Genomic DNA, 15,199 nt, shown 5'->3' with positions numbered 1-15,199 from the left:
TTCAATAAAAGACTGATATACCTATCAATTCATTCCATGAAAAGCGACGAGTTAAGATAGTAACTATAGGTTTTTATTGGCTAAATAACAGAGCCCACCCTCGTGGGTGATCGGTTCCAACAAGGAAGAATACTAGCCAAGCGGTCACCTTTATACCTGGGCAAGCAGGCGGAGCCATGGGCGGAGTCAGCTGAGGTATGCCTAGGTATAACAGCATGCGTGGCAAGAGGTAACCTTGTGTAGTAATAACAACAGTGTAAACAGTGATAACAACAGTGTAACAATAGTGAACGGTTGTGAACGGTAACAGTGGTTTACCACATTCACCCCTTGTTTAAAATTGAGTCCGGCGGGGTGAAGTGTACTACCAGTTCGTGTATGTCAGTCTCTCAGGAGGCCTCGTAAGCCTTTCTGATCGGCGCAGCAGCGGCGGCGGTGGTGCAGTATCCGATGTTAATGCTGGTGTCTGCGTGGTCGACGAAGGCTCCTGGGGTTCCGGCATGCCGTCTACAGGAGCTGGATTTGGGGGAGTGGTGGGGGGTAACGGTGGTATCTCAGGGGTGCCCGAGGGTGCGAGGTCTCGCAAGGAGGCAGTGTCCTCCCGCCCGTCTGGGTATGCCACATAGGCGTACTGGGGGTTGGCGTGCAGGAGGTCCACCCTCTCGACCAGGGGGTCCATTTTATGGGCCCTCACATGCTTCCGCAGCAAGACGGGCCCCGGAGAAGTCAGCCATGTTGGTAGCGAGGTTCCCGTAGTCGACTTCCTGGGGAAAACAAACATTCGTTCATGGGGGGTGGCGTTAATGGCAGTGCAAAGCAGTGACTGGATGGAATGGAGTGCTGCCGGGAGGACTTCCTGCCAGCGAGAGATTGGGAGGCCCTTAGACTTTAGGGCTAAGAGGACGGCCTTCCAAACTGTCGCGTTTTCTCTTTCCACCTGGCCGTTCCCCCAGGGGTTGTAGCTGGTGGTCCTGCTTGCAGCAATACCTCTCGCGAGCAGGAACTGCGAAGTTCCTCACTCATGAAGGATGCGCCCCAGTCGCTATGTATATAGTTCGGGAACCCGAACAAGGCGAAGAGGTCGTTCAGCCATTTGATGACCGTGGTACTAGTCATGTCTGGGCAGGGGATGGCAAAGGGGAAACGGGAGTACTCGTCAATAATGTTGAGGAAGTACACATTACGGTCAGAGGACGGGAGGGGCCCCTTAAAATCGATGCTCAAGCGCTCGAAGGGGCGGGTGGCCTTGATCAGGCTTGCTCTGTCCGGCCTATAGAAATGCGGTTTGCATTCGGCACAGGTTTGGCAGTTCCTGGTCATGGTCCTGACCTCCTCGATGGAGTAGGGCAGGTTGCGGGCCTTAATGAAGTGGTAAAGTCTGGTGACCCCGGGGTGGCAGAGGTCGTTGTGGAGGGTCCGTAGTCTATTAACTTGCGCGTTTGCGCAAGTACTTCGTGATAGAGCATCCGGGGGGTCGTTGAGTTTACCAGGCCGGTACAAGATATCGTAATCGTAGGTGGAGAGCTCAATTCTCCACCTCAAGATCTTGTCGTTCTTGATTTTGCCCTTCAGCTTGTTATTAAACATAAAAGCAACCGAACGCTGGTCGGTGAGGAGGGTAAATCGTTTGCCTGCAAGGTAATGCCTCCAGCGTCGTACAGCCTCCACAATTGCCTGGGCCTCCTTCTCGACCGAAGAGTGTCGGATCTCAGGGCCCTGTAGGGTCCTTGAGAAGAAGGCCACCGGTCTCCCCTCCTGGTTAAGGGTAGCGGCTAGGGCGAAGTCGGATGCATCGCTCTCCACTTGGAAGGGGATGGACTCATCCACCGCGTGCATTGTGGCCTTAGCAATGTCTCCCTAAATGAGGGAGAAGGCGCTATGTGTTACCACTGGCTGTCAAAGTCACCAACGCCCTCAACTTTTTTCCATCCGGATCCTTCCAGGGCTCTGCCACAGACATATGCAGGATCTCCCAGTTGGCCGCCCACAAATGCATAAGACAGGTGACTGATGGGTTGTTTTCTAGGGCCGGCAATTATGCCAACTTTGCCACTGATTATACCAGTCAGAATGAGCGGGCGCTCGGCTTTGTGGCTCTGGCTGGCCTCCTACAGGTGCAGGATGCTATTGACAACCAGGAGCATTCGTCAACCACAAGGGCCTGCACTGTGCAGCAGGTGTGCAACCACAAAATGATATTTCTGCAGGTGTGCACAAGATTCCCGGGCAGCTGCCATGATGCTTTCGTCCTGTGGCAGTCAAAGCTCCCTGATCTCTAAGGACCTGTAAGCAGACTTAAGGTGTGGCTGCTAGGCGACAAGGATACCTGCTGCAAATTTGGCTCATGACAGCCGTCAGAAATCTGACCACTGAAGCGCAACAGCGCTACAATGAATGCCATATGACCACCAGATGTGTGATTAAACAGGTCATTGGCATGCTGAAGATGTGCTTCAGGTGCCTGGACAGATCTGGAGGTGCCCTTCAGTATGCACCAGCCAGGGCATCCAGAATGGCCGTGATATGCTGTGCTCTGTGAGAAGTCGAAATGTTTTGAGTGGAGTCCCCACTTCCATGTCCCCTTTTGCCATCATCCCTCTCATGGCCCAGCTACACTTCACTGCTACCACTGTGCTGGATAGCACTTTGGTACAGATCAGTGTGGTGCTGTAAGGCCAAGGTAACCTATTTAAGGTGGCAAACATGTTGGTATCCAGAGTCTGTATGGTGGTGTTGAAGGCATGCATGGACTCATCTGATTTGAGCATATGATGGTCCATGGTGCTGGCCACGCTATCCATGGAAGAAGACATCATCTCAGTGGCTTGTGACAGCACTCCTTCATGCTTGAGGTGGACTCCTTCAATCTCTCTGCAATTATGGTGATTCCAATTTAAATGCCTTTCAGTGCATCGCACATTGTCTGCTGCTGTTCAATGATTCTCCTCTTCATCGATGGCCCCCGGGATACAGCATCCATGTCCAGCTGAGCAGAGCTTGGAGAGGGCTGAGCCCTCTGACGCAGATTCTCCACTCTATCCCTGTCTCCACCATCTGTTCTTGCTCACTTGTGAAGTGTGAGTCACCAGGTGAAAACACAACTACCTATCTCACTGGTCCCTCTGAGTTTGAGTATCTGAGCTGGTGCATGGTCTGAATGAGTCCTGTGAAGGTGCACCCTCAGAAGGACTCAGCTGCTCTGAGGAATCATCATCAGCGACCTCCACCAACTGCTGCTGCACGCGTGAAGGCCTGTGGGAGATAAAAGACATGAATTATTACTGACAAGGTAAGAATGTTGCAAGATATCATATTTCACTCGCTGTTGAAATCAAGTCAACATGACTGAGTGTTGTATGACATGTGGATGGCTTTTATTTAATTGTGTCACCAGGTAGGTGGAAGCTCCCCGTCTCCCCATCTCCAATGGCCGGGGACGCCGAATCTCCAGCTCCTCCATCTTTGCGCTTGTCAGTTGCGAGATGTTTGGAGGGCCCTCGTTGGTTCTTTGCCTCTCCCTGGTGTTCTCATCTCTCTTCTAAAAGGAGGGAAAGAAGAGATGTATGAGTGAGTGTAATGGCATGTGCTCACCCGATGGTGCAGTGCATTTGATAAGGGTGACTGTGAGGGAGAGGCATGATATTGCATAAGGGTGATGGTGAGTGACACTGGTGGATGGATAGATGGAGATGTGAGGAAGTGCATAGAAAGAGAAAGATGGGCGCACCTGCAAGGTAAGTGGGTCTGAGGAGCAATGTGCTGGAGTAGGCTTGACGAAGCAGAGTGAGGGGGTGGGATGATATGCACAGCAGGATGTAGGTTAACATTCCAGTGCACTCACCTTTCCTGACCTGCTTAGAGCAATGTAATGAAATCTGTTTGTCTTGATCCTGTATTCATTTTGCACTCATGTATATTACCCACCCCCACTGTGTATAGTTTCACTTCCTCTTTCCTGACTAACCTGGGAGGTTCCAGGTCTTGGCTCTTGGCTCCGCCCCTGACTTCTCTTACATAAAGATCCCAGGATCTGTATGACTCATTCCTGTGAACCAGTCGGCGTGTTGAGATGTTAGCTCTGATCTTAGTGATTAAAAGCCAACTTGTTTAAGTCTATAACTTCTAGTTTTGTGGTTATTGAAGGCCCATCAATTTTAATCACTAAAGAATACTAGGATGGATCGACTCCTAAAACCAGAGCGTCTGGACTTGGATCCACATTCTGCTGAAGCATCAAATCAATTTGGACACTGGCTCAAATGCTTCGAACTCTTCGCGGGGGCCTCATCCGCTAGCGAGGTAGATAAACTGAGTCTACTGACTACTCGCGAAAGTCATCGGATTTATTCGTTCATCCGGGACGCCACCTCTTACACGGAGGCCATCACTATCATGAAGGCCCAATACCAGAGGCCGGCAAACGAAGTGTACGCCAGACATCTGCTGGCTACACGCAGGCAGCGACCAGAGGAATCAATGGACGGTTTCTTACAGGGACTGTAACTGCAAGGCCGTGACGGCCAACGCGTACTCTGACGAATTGGTCCGCGATTCCTTCATCACGGGCCTCAAATCGAATTATATCCGGCAGAGGCTGCTGGAGAAGGAGGTCCTGGACTTAAAAAAGGCAGTGGCCACTGCGCGATCACTGGACGTGGCCCAGAGAAAATCTGACTCTTATTCTTCCGGCCATGCGGCCCTCACCGCCTCATGCGCGCCGAGGGGGCCGCCATCTTGGAATCAGCCATCTTCCCCATCCAGGTCTCAGACCAGCTCTACGCCGCCGGAGTCCCCACACAGAAGTTCGCCCAGGAGTCCTACTACAGCGGCAATGTCTCGAGGCCCGAAATGCTACTTCTGCGGCCAGGCCAAGCACCCCAGACAACGATGCCCAGTGAAGGACGCTACATGCTTCAAATGTAAGAAAAAGGGGCATTTTAGCAAAGTCTGCAGGGGGAATCCGATTTCCAACTCCGTCACCGCCTCGTGCGTGCTGTGCGGGCTGCCATCTTGGGATCCGCCATCTTTTCCCGACTCAACGGCCGCCCAGGGCCCAACAGTGGCTTCGATCACGGTGGATCAATCCAGGCCACACCCGTTGACAAAATCCATGATGGACATACAGGTAAACGGGAATTTAATGAAATGTTTAATTGACTGTGGGAGTACCGAGAGTTTTATCCACCCTAGCCTGGTACGGTGGCACTCATTAACGGTAACCCCTACACGGAGCAGAACTGCTATGGCTGCTAAGCCCCACACTTCGGACATTTTGGGCTACTGTGTGGTAACACTGACTGTAAAAGGCACGGACTACAAGGACTTTAAACTCCTCGTGATGCCAGAACTCTGTGTTAATGTAATCTTGGGCCTGGACTTCCAGTGCCACCACGAAAGTGTCACGTTAGCATATGGCGGGTCCCAGCCGCCACTCACAGTCTGTGGCATATCAACCTTAAAAATCAGCCCGCCCTCTTTATTCGCTAATCTTGCTCCGAACTGTAAGCCCATAGCGACCAAAAGTAGATGGTACAGTCTGGAAGACAGACACTTTATCAAGGCGGAAGTGGACAGACTCCTGCGGGAAGGCATTATTGAATGCAGTACCAGCCCGTGGCGTGCCCAAGTAGTCATAGTTAAAAATAGCGAAAAGAAACGGATGGTAATTGACTACAGCCAGACTGTTAATATTTATACCCAGCTGGGCGCCTACCCTTTACCCCGCATATCAGAAATGGTCAACCAGATTGCGCAATACCGAGTCTTCTCGACTATCGACCTCAAATCCGCGTATCACCAGCTCCCCATTAGAACGGAGGACCGCCCATACACCGCCTTCGAGGCGAATGGGCGCCTCTACCATTTTCTCAGAGTGCCCTTCGGGGTAACAAATGGGGTCTCGGTCTTCCAACGTGAGATGGACCGCATGGTTGACGAGAATAAACTACAAGCTACCTACCCCTATCTGGACAACGTCACTATCTGCGGGCACAACCAGCAAGACCACGATGTAAATCTCGCGAGATTTTTAAAAACTGCCCTAAAGCTGAATCTAACCTACAACGAAGACAAATGTGTCTTCAACACCACCCGTCTCTGTATCCTCAGCTGTGTGGTGGAAGATGGGGTAATTGGACCGGACCCTGACCGATTACGCCCCCTAAAGGAACTGCCCCTGCCACACAATCCCAAAGCTTTAAAAAGGTGCCTGGGATTTTTTTCGTATTATGCCCAATGGGTGCCCAATTACTCTGATAAGGCCCGACCCCTCATTAAATCGACGTCCTTCCCACTATCAGCTGAAGCTCGGGAGGCTTTCACCAGTATTAAACAGAACATTGAAAGGGCTGCAGTGTGCGCAGTGGACGAATGCATTCCCTTTCAAGTCGAAAGCGATGCGTCAGACTTTGCCTTAGCTGCGACCCTCAATCAGGCTGGGAGAACTGTGGCCTTCTTCTCCTGAACCCTTCAGGGACCTGAAATCAGGCACTCTTCTGTCGAGAAGGAGGCACAGGCTATAGTGGAGGCAGTGCGGCACTGGAGACACCACCTAGCCGGCAAACGTTTCACCCTGCTCACCGACCAGCGGTCGGTGGCTTTCATGTTTAATAACAAACAAAGGGGGAAAATCAAGAATGACAAAATACTCAGGTGGAGGATCGAACTATCCACGTTCGACTATGATATTATGTACAGGCCGTGAGCCCTTAATGAACCCCCAGACGCCCTATCGCGGGGAATGTGTGCCAGCATTCATACGGACAAATTACAGGGTCTCCACAACGACCTCTGTCACCCAGGGGTCACCCGACTATACCATTTTATAAAGTCCCGCAATCTGCCCCACTCCATCGAGGAGGTCAGGGCAATGACCAGAGCCTGCCGCATCTGTGCGGAATGCAAGCCTCGTTTCTACAGGCCTGACCGTGCACACCTTATCAAAGACACACGGCCATTCGAGTGCCTAAGTCTGGACTTCAAGGGACCCCTTCCCTCTGCCGACCGTAACGTATACTTCCTCAATATCATTGATGAATATTCCCGCTTCCCCTTCGCCATTCCCTGCCCAGACATGACCAGTGCCACGGTCATCAAGTGTCTCTGTAATCTATTCTGCATGTTTGGCATGCCGAACTACATACACAGCGATAGGGGGACGTCATTCATGAGTGACGAGCTGCGCCAGTTCTTGCTCTCGAAGGGGATAGCCACTAGCAGAACCACTAGCTACAACCCCCGGGGTAATGGGCAAGTGGAAAGGGAGAATGCTACTGTTTGGAAGGCTGTCAAGTTAGCCTTAAAGTCAACGGCCTAGAAATTCGCTATCGCCGCGCCAGGTCTTTAGCGCCCGAAAGTTAGTGCACGCCCGGATTCCCGTAGCACCCGCCTGAAATTCAGTTGCAGCACCCCAAGACGGAGGCGGGCGCTATTGCAGGGTTTGGCCGCCTCCGCTTGGGGCGCTGAAAGTCAATTTCAGGCGTCCAGCTGCCGCAGCGCCACCCGATGCGGTGCGGCAGGCTGGGGTACTGCAGGCCTCCTCCTTCTCTTAAGGAGGAGCTGCCTGCAGCCGTGAGATCGCCGCTGGATTCCCCCGGCAAATGAGCCAGGCACCACGGAGAATTGCCGGGCTCGCGTGGGTCAGAGACCAATGCCGCGGGGGGGGGGGGTGGTGTGGGAGTCCGGGGAGGAAGGTGCGGCCAAGCGGCCGCCGGGAAAGCGGCCGGCCGCACCTCCACCTTTACGCCCCGGCCTTTCGGAGCTGCAAGGCCCCGTTTTACAAACGCTCTTTGCGCCCGCTACGGGAGAGGCGGCGGAAACTGAATTTGGGCGTCGGGCCGGCATCGCGTTGGAACCGGGGCGCTGCGCACACCGATGACGTCATCGGTGCCGGCGCAGCGCTACCGGCTAACGCCACCATTTGCGCTACACTGAATTCCAGGCTACCAACAGTGCCGGCGCAAAAGACCTCTTTAGGCGCTAAGTGGGCGCTAACACGACTGAATTTCTAGGCCAAAAGGCCTTCCGACCTCCCGCTGGCAGGGAGTCCTCCCAGACATGCTCCACTCCATAAGGTCTCTGTTATGTACTGCCACTAACGCTACCCCTCACGAAAAGATGTTCGTTTTCCCCCGGAAATCCACCTCGGGCATATCTCTGCCCGCGTGGCTGACGTCTCCGGGGACAGTACTATTGCGGAAGCACGTGAGAGGCCATAAAACGGACCCCCTTGTGGAAAAGGTACAGCTCCTCCATGCAAACCCTCAGTACGCCTATATCGAATACTCTGACGGGCGAGAGGACACTGTTTCCATAAAAGACCTCGCTCCCTCGGGGAGCGGAGAGAACGATGAGAGACTACCCGAGGAAGACCTACACTACAAAGAGACAGGACGCCCGGAGGTATCAATACCCAACTTTAACCTGGAGGACACTGCGGAGGCCCGGACAGCGGAGGAACCAGAATCCACTCCCCTGGAGGCACCCCAACCGGCTTTGCGCCGATCACTGAGAACTGCAAAACCTCCTGACAGATTCACTTATACCAACTTTTAAGAAACATCACCCCGATGGACTAAATCTATAGAAGGGGTGAATGTAATGAAATCTGTTTGTCTTGATCCTGTATTCGTTTTGCACTCATGTATATTACCCTCCCCCACTGTGTATAGTTTCACTTCCTCTTTCCCGACTAACCTGGGAGGTTCCAGGTCTTGGCTCTTGGCTCCGCCCCTGACTTCTCGTACATAAAGATCCCAGGATCTGTATGACTCATTCCTGTGAACCAGTCGGCGTGTTGAGATGTTAGCTCTGATCTTAGTGATTAAAAGCCAACTTGTTTAAGTCTATAACTTCTAGTTTTGTGGTTATTCAAGGCCCATCAGGCATTAAAGCACTTTCTGCAGCACATTCCTGCTGCTGGCCTCCTCCACTATCTCCAACCACTCTTTCTTGGTCTCCGCTGTAGTTTTCTTCCTCCTGTTGGTATCACGCCCACTACCGCTGATTGGTTGGGAAACCCGGAAGTAAAATTATAATGAGGTGGTTGAGTTAAAAAGTCACTGACAAGCACGCTGCACTTACGTCCAGGTTTCCTGTGCGGTATCGGATGCTCCCACTCCCAGCGCGTTGCAACATTAAAATCAGGGCCATTGTATAATTAAGTGATAATGTTCATTTTGGGTCAGTAAACAAGCAGAAATACCCACATGTATTGGATACAAACCAAGGCTAGAACCACTGAGGGAACTTATACAAAATGATGTTTGGATGTTTTGCAGACTATCTGACCCCATGATATATATGCTGTTGAACTATGTCTAATTTTTGGAATTCCATCCATTCCTATTCCTAGACTAAAACAAAACACACACAAATAACTGATTAAACAAGACCGCCAGCTATTTTCCAGCCACGAGCTGAAGCTCAAGTACAGTACTGCTAATTTTTTTTTCTGCTATGGTCAAAGAGGAACCCTGTTCCTGTCCCTTCCCTGATGGTTCAATCACTAGAAGGGCACCGATCATGGTGGGTGGTGCCACTGTCATTTTTATATGTCAGGCTATCATTTTACTGGTGAATAATATATAGTTAACATGACTCCCAAGTTGTCAGTGGTGAGGAAGAGTTCATACAGATAAAATAATTTCACATCCTGTAATTAAGCATTGACCATGATACAATACAGAACAAGTTCTGATATGTAGTAAACAACAGGATAGAATGTCTTTGCCTTAATCCACTCACCACAGAAAGTTGCACTCACGGCAGATAACTCCATTGCACTACAAATATCCATTGTGTTTTACAAAACATCACACAGCAAGTCATAAATCAAGCTAGACTTCTTTAATCTAGATTGGTTTTCATAAACTGGATTGGATTACACATATTGGTTCCACTGGAGAATGTTACATGTAAAGTTTGCTGACTCAAATTATGTCCATGTGCATTTGAAGAGTTACAGTTTCAGGTTGTGTTAACCAACGAGGTTTGATTTCATTAGCTACGATTTACTAGAGTATCAAATATACAATAAAGGTTCCACAAATACTTTGGCTTGTAAATGTCTAGAGTTAATGTTTATTATTTTGTTTTGGCTGCATTGTCCTTCTGGGATGAATTCCATCAATCCTGTGGCACCTTTCAGTAACAACTGATCATTTGCATATTTATATAGTAGGAGAGTGTTGTAATAGTGAAATCAAAATAAATATAGCTGTTGTAATATGAGAGGCACTGCGTACAATGATGATACTCCTGGATTTAATTTCCATGTCACGTGAATAAAAAAAGACTCTGCTGTAACCTCATTTTGTACTACAGCTACAAAGTCGTTAAGTGATGAAGTGTTAACAATGTGCGGAGTTGTCTGCTCCAATGAATCACAGTTCAAAGTAAAAACTCCCACCTCTCATTGTTAGATCTGTACTGCACTGTGAAGCAGGACTTCACATTAGGCTTGTATAAAGTCCTCAAACTATGACTCGCTTGGCTTTGCTGAGAGCTGATAATTTCATGCCGCCTTCCTGCATGAACTGATTGTGAGCAGCAATTAACTGTAGGTACAGAGAAGCTGCATTCAATGCTCAGAGGAAAGAAATAAATTAATGGAAGAAACTGTTTTTCACGTTAAAAATCCATTCCACATTTGTAATTTTGTTAAATCATATAACATTTATATTTAATTATAATCACATCTTGCTTTATTAAAAAAGATCTGTGTATTTATGAGTTTAAATGTGTGAAACATTAGGTCTGGCTTGTGAACAGACTGCTATCATACTTAAAATGCTCTGTAGAAAGAATAAATGGAGATTCACTACTGTAATGAGCTTTAATAAATATAACATTTTGAATGGATCTGAATTTGATCAAGTCAAATTAAAACAGAATCATTTTTGTTTGATTCAGCTGATTTGCATTAGGTTGGCTTGTCGCAGATTATTTGGACCACGACCTCTGGCTGTTCACCAACCCCACCCCACACGCCCTCCTCAGAATGTCCTGCAGCCGCTCAGTGACATCTTTGACCCTGGCACCAGGGAGGCAACATGCCATCCTAGAGTCATGTCCGCGGCCACAGAAATGCCTGTCTGTACCCCTAACTATTGAATCCCCTATCACTATTGCTTTTCTAACCTTCCTCCTCCCCCCTGTACAGCTGTGCCACCCATGCTGCCGGGTAGATAAGGTGGTTAAGAATGCATACGGGATGCTTTCCTTTACTAGCCGAGGCATAGAATATAAGAGCAGGGAGGTTATGCTAGAACTGTATAAAACACTAGTTAGGCCACAGCTAGAGTACAGGAAAGATGTAATTGCGCTAGAGAGGGTACAGAGGAGATTTATGAGGATGTTGCCAGGACTGGAGAATTTTAGCTATGAGGAAAGATTGGATAGGCTTCTGTTTTCTTTGGAACAGAGGAGGCTGAGGGGAGACTTGGTTGAGGTGTATAAAATTATGAGGGGCCAAGATAGAGTGTCTGGAAGGACCTATTTCCCTTAGCAGAGAGGTCAATAACCAGGGAGCATAGAATTAAAGTAATTAGAAGGATTAGAGGGGAGTTGAGGAGAATGTTTTTCACCCAGTGGGTGGTGGGGATCTGGAACTCACTGCCTGAATGTGTGGTAGAGGCAGAAACCCTCATCTCATTTAAAAAGTACTTGGATATGCACTTGAAGTGCCGTAACCTACAAGGCTACGGACCAAGAGCTGGAAAGTGGGATTAGGCTGGATAGCTCTTTTTCGACTGGCACAGACATGATGGGCTGAATGGCCTCCTTCTGTGTCGTAAATTTCTATGATTCTTCTATGATTCTGTCCTGCTACCTCAGGGATCTGTGGACATGCACTCCAAGGTCCCTCTGTTTGTCTACACTTCTCACTATCCTACCATTTATTGTGTATTCTCTTGCCTTGTTAGCTCTCCCCAAATGCATTACCTTACAACATTTCTTTCTTTAAGAAAAATATTGTCCCACATAAAGTCAGATGTTTTGCCAAATTTGATCCAATCTGTGCATGATCCCTTATTGGCAGTAACATTGAAAAAAGTTCGTGGTTCTCAATTGATTTCTGCTGTTAGAATCTGAAATTAAATTGACAGGCAGGTGGTTTATTTTACCTCTAATTTCTAGTGAGCACTTAAATTGCATGGTGGTCTAATGGATCTAGTTCTATTATGTCTAGTTTCCACAGAAGCATTTCCCTGTAGATGGGAGGCAAGGCATCCATTTTCTTGGATGGTTTGCAGAAAATAACTACCTGCTGAAAGTTTAGGGAAGCCCTGAAGTCTCCTGGCTTTGCTTTTGTGCTGCTATTATTTTGTTGTTGTTATTGTGGGGAAGAGGAGTACAGGACTCTCACACTTCAAAAAAAATGTAATGGTAAAACTGAAGTTAATGGGAGTAAAATGGCAAACCTCCAATAGCTGGAGTAACATAGAAACATAGAAGATAGGAGCAGGAGTAGGCCATTCGGCCCCTCGAGCCTGCTCCGCCATTTAATGAGATCATGGCTGCTCATCCAAATTCAGTACCCTGTCCCTGCCTTCTCCCCATATCCCTTGATCCCTTTAGCCTTAAGAAACATATCTAACTCCTTCTTGAATATATTTAATGAATTGGCCTCAACTGCCTTCTGTGGTAGAGAATTCCACAGGTTCACCACTCTCTGGGTGAAGAAATTCCTCCTCATCTCAGTCCTAAATGGCTTACCCCTTATCCTTAGACTGTGACCCCTGGTTCTGGACTCCCCGCCATCGGGAACATCCTTCCTGCATCTAGTCTGTCTAGTCCTGTTAGAATTTTATAAGTTTCAATGAGATATACCTGACACAAAGGCCAGATGGTTGTGGTTGTTGGAGGCAAATTATTACACAACCCCAGAACAACACTGGGGATGGGGGGTCTTAACTCCAAGGACAGGGTGGAGAAGCTGGATTTGTTTTCATTAGAGCAAAGGAGGTTGTGGGGTGATTTGATAGAAGTGTACAAGATTATGACGGGTTTGGATAGGCTAGACGGGAAAAGGCTGTTCCCATTAGTTGATGGTACAAGGGCTAGGGGACACAGATTTAAGGTTTTGGGCAAGAGATACAGGGGGGATGTGAGGAAAAACTTTTTACGCAGCGAGTGATGACCTGGAACTCGCTGCCAATGGAAGTGGTGGAAGCGGAGACACTCAATGTTTTCAAGGGGAGACTGGATAGGCCCTTGAAGGAAATAAACTTGCAGGGCTACAGGGATAGAGCGGGGGAATGGGACTGACTGGATTATTCTACAGAGAGCTGGCATGGACTCGATGGGCTGAATGGCCTCCTTCTGTGCCATTATGACTCTATGGGGGTGATTTTCACTCAGAATTCGGGAAGGAGGCGGGACTACAACTTTCGGGGTTGTGGTCCCGCCTCCACGGAGATGCGACCAATCCACGCGATTTTAACTTGATTGACCTTTTTGAGCCCGCCCAGTGGGCTCAGCAGGCCAATTAAGGACCACCCGGCAACAGGTGATGTCACAGACTGAAATTTCATCTGTCAAGATGTTTTGACAGGTGAAATATCAGTGTTTCACAGCTGTTTGAAGCTGTCAAACACTCACAGGCTTACTTCTAACCTGAGTCCTTCTAAACAGACTCAGTTAGAAATCTCTCCGGCACAGAAAGCTGCAGGCTGTCACTTTTGACAGTTCGCAGCCATTCTGCTTTCTGTGTTGGTTAGATGATGGACTCCCGAAACCTAGAGGAAGGAAGGCTAAAAAGGTAAGTACAGGTCATTTAAACTTCTTTACACACTTTAGACACACCAAACACACTTACCTTTGCACTCATGCACCCATCACTCACCTGAACACTGACATCTCGACCCCTCCAAGTCCTTCAACCCAACGGCCCAACTCCTCTAACTTGGCGTGGTTTGGAGTCGTCGGGAATCCCACAGTTCAAGCTTTAAAATAGGGATTAGGCTTAAAAACTGCCTGTTAACTACCTGTTAACAGGCAGTTAATTGTCACTAATCCCTTCCCGCCTCGGGTAGTCGGGTCCCAGTGCGGGGCGGGTACCCGCCTCCTTTGAAACTGACATGGAGGCGGGTTGGGGGTGGAATGGTGTCAGGACCCTCGAATTCGGGACTTTAACCCCCCGCACGCCTCCAATCCCGACTCCACGGGTCAGTTAAAATCGAGGCCTATGACTCTATGGGGGGAAAATTCGGTTGCTTTGTGCCTCCCGTTAGCACCCAGGCTCGCGAAATTGACCAGACATTTTGCAGTGGCGCTGAACACTACCGCCACAATCTCCTGTGCCCGCAGATCATGACATCAGTCGAGCGTGCAACGCCCCGGTAGCGCCCCAGACTGGATATTGAGTGGCGCCCCCTGCCTTTCCGCCTGCCGCTAGCAATGACAGGAACGTTTTTGCATTCGTGTAGGGATTGGGGGAGCACTATTTAAAGGCAGACGCTTCCTGCCTTTTTTTGTCTGCGACATTTTTTGCACGCATTCTGAGAGAGAGAGAGAGAGACTTCTGGAAAGATTCAACGCTGTGTGAAGGAGTTTTGGGTACTGAGCAGCACTTTGCAGGTTCATTTTGATTTGACCTTCCATGCATCCATTTAGAAGAGACTATGGGGGCTGCACTCTGAGCTCTTTCCCTGGGCCCCTCCATTGTTCTTTCCAGCAGATTTGATGTACAGGTCTCTCCAGGCCAAGATTCAAGGCTGCAATGAGCAGGGTGTGGATGGAGAGCAAGATCGACCCTCCCCTTTTGAACTGGCTGGCGCCAGTGTGTCTGTGTTCCATTGCTAACTGACATCACATGAGCTTCGCCAGCGCTCTGAGGTAATGCCTCGCTCCTCGGCATTAGCGTCTTAAGAGAGGTGTATAGCGCCTGATTTAGCGCTCAAATCACCTCCAAGGGCGATAGAAGCCAAGTTTGCAGTCAGAGGTGATAATTAGTCCCAGGTGCTAAACATTGCGCCCGGCCGATAATTGCGCCCCGAATGGGGCGATACCGAATTTCTCCCCCTATGACTCTATGACTGCTGAAGTTTCTCAGGGAAGCATCCTCAGTCCAACCATTTTCAGCTGCTTCAGCAATGATCTTTCCTCAGGAGTGGGCTGATCACTGACAATTCCACAATATTCAGCTCTATTCACAACTCCTCTGATAATGATACAGCCTGTAACAGCCTACAGAATG

Source organism: Somniosus microcephalus, chromosome 1, assembly GCF_052327205.1.
Source record: "Somniosus microcephalus isolate GS21.2 chromosome 1, FLI_Smic_1.0, whole genome shotgun sequence".
Lineage (NCBI taxonomy): Eukaryota > Metazoa > Chordata > Chondrichthyes > Squaliformes > Somniosidae > Somniosus > Somniosus microcephalus.
Note: the sequence above shows the minus strand (reverse complement) of the source record.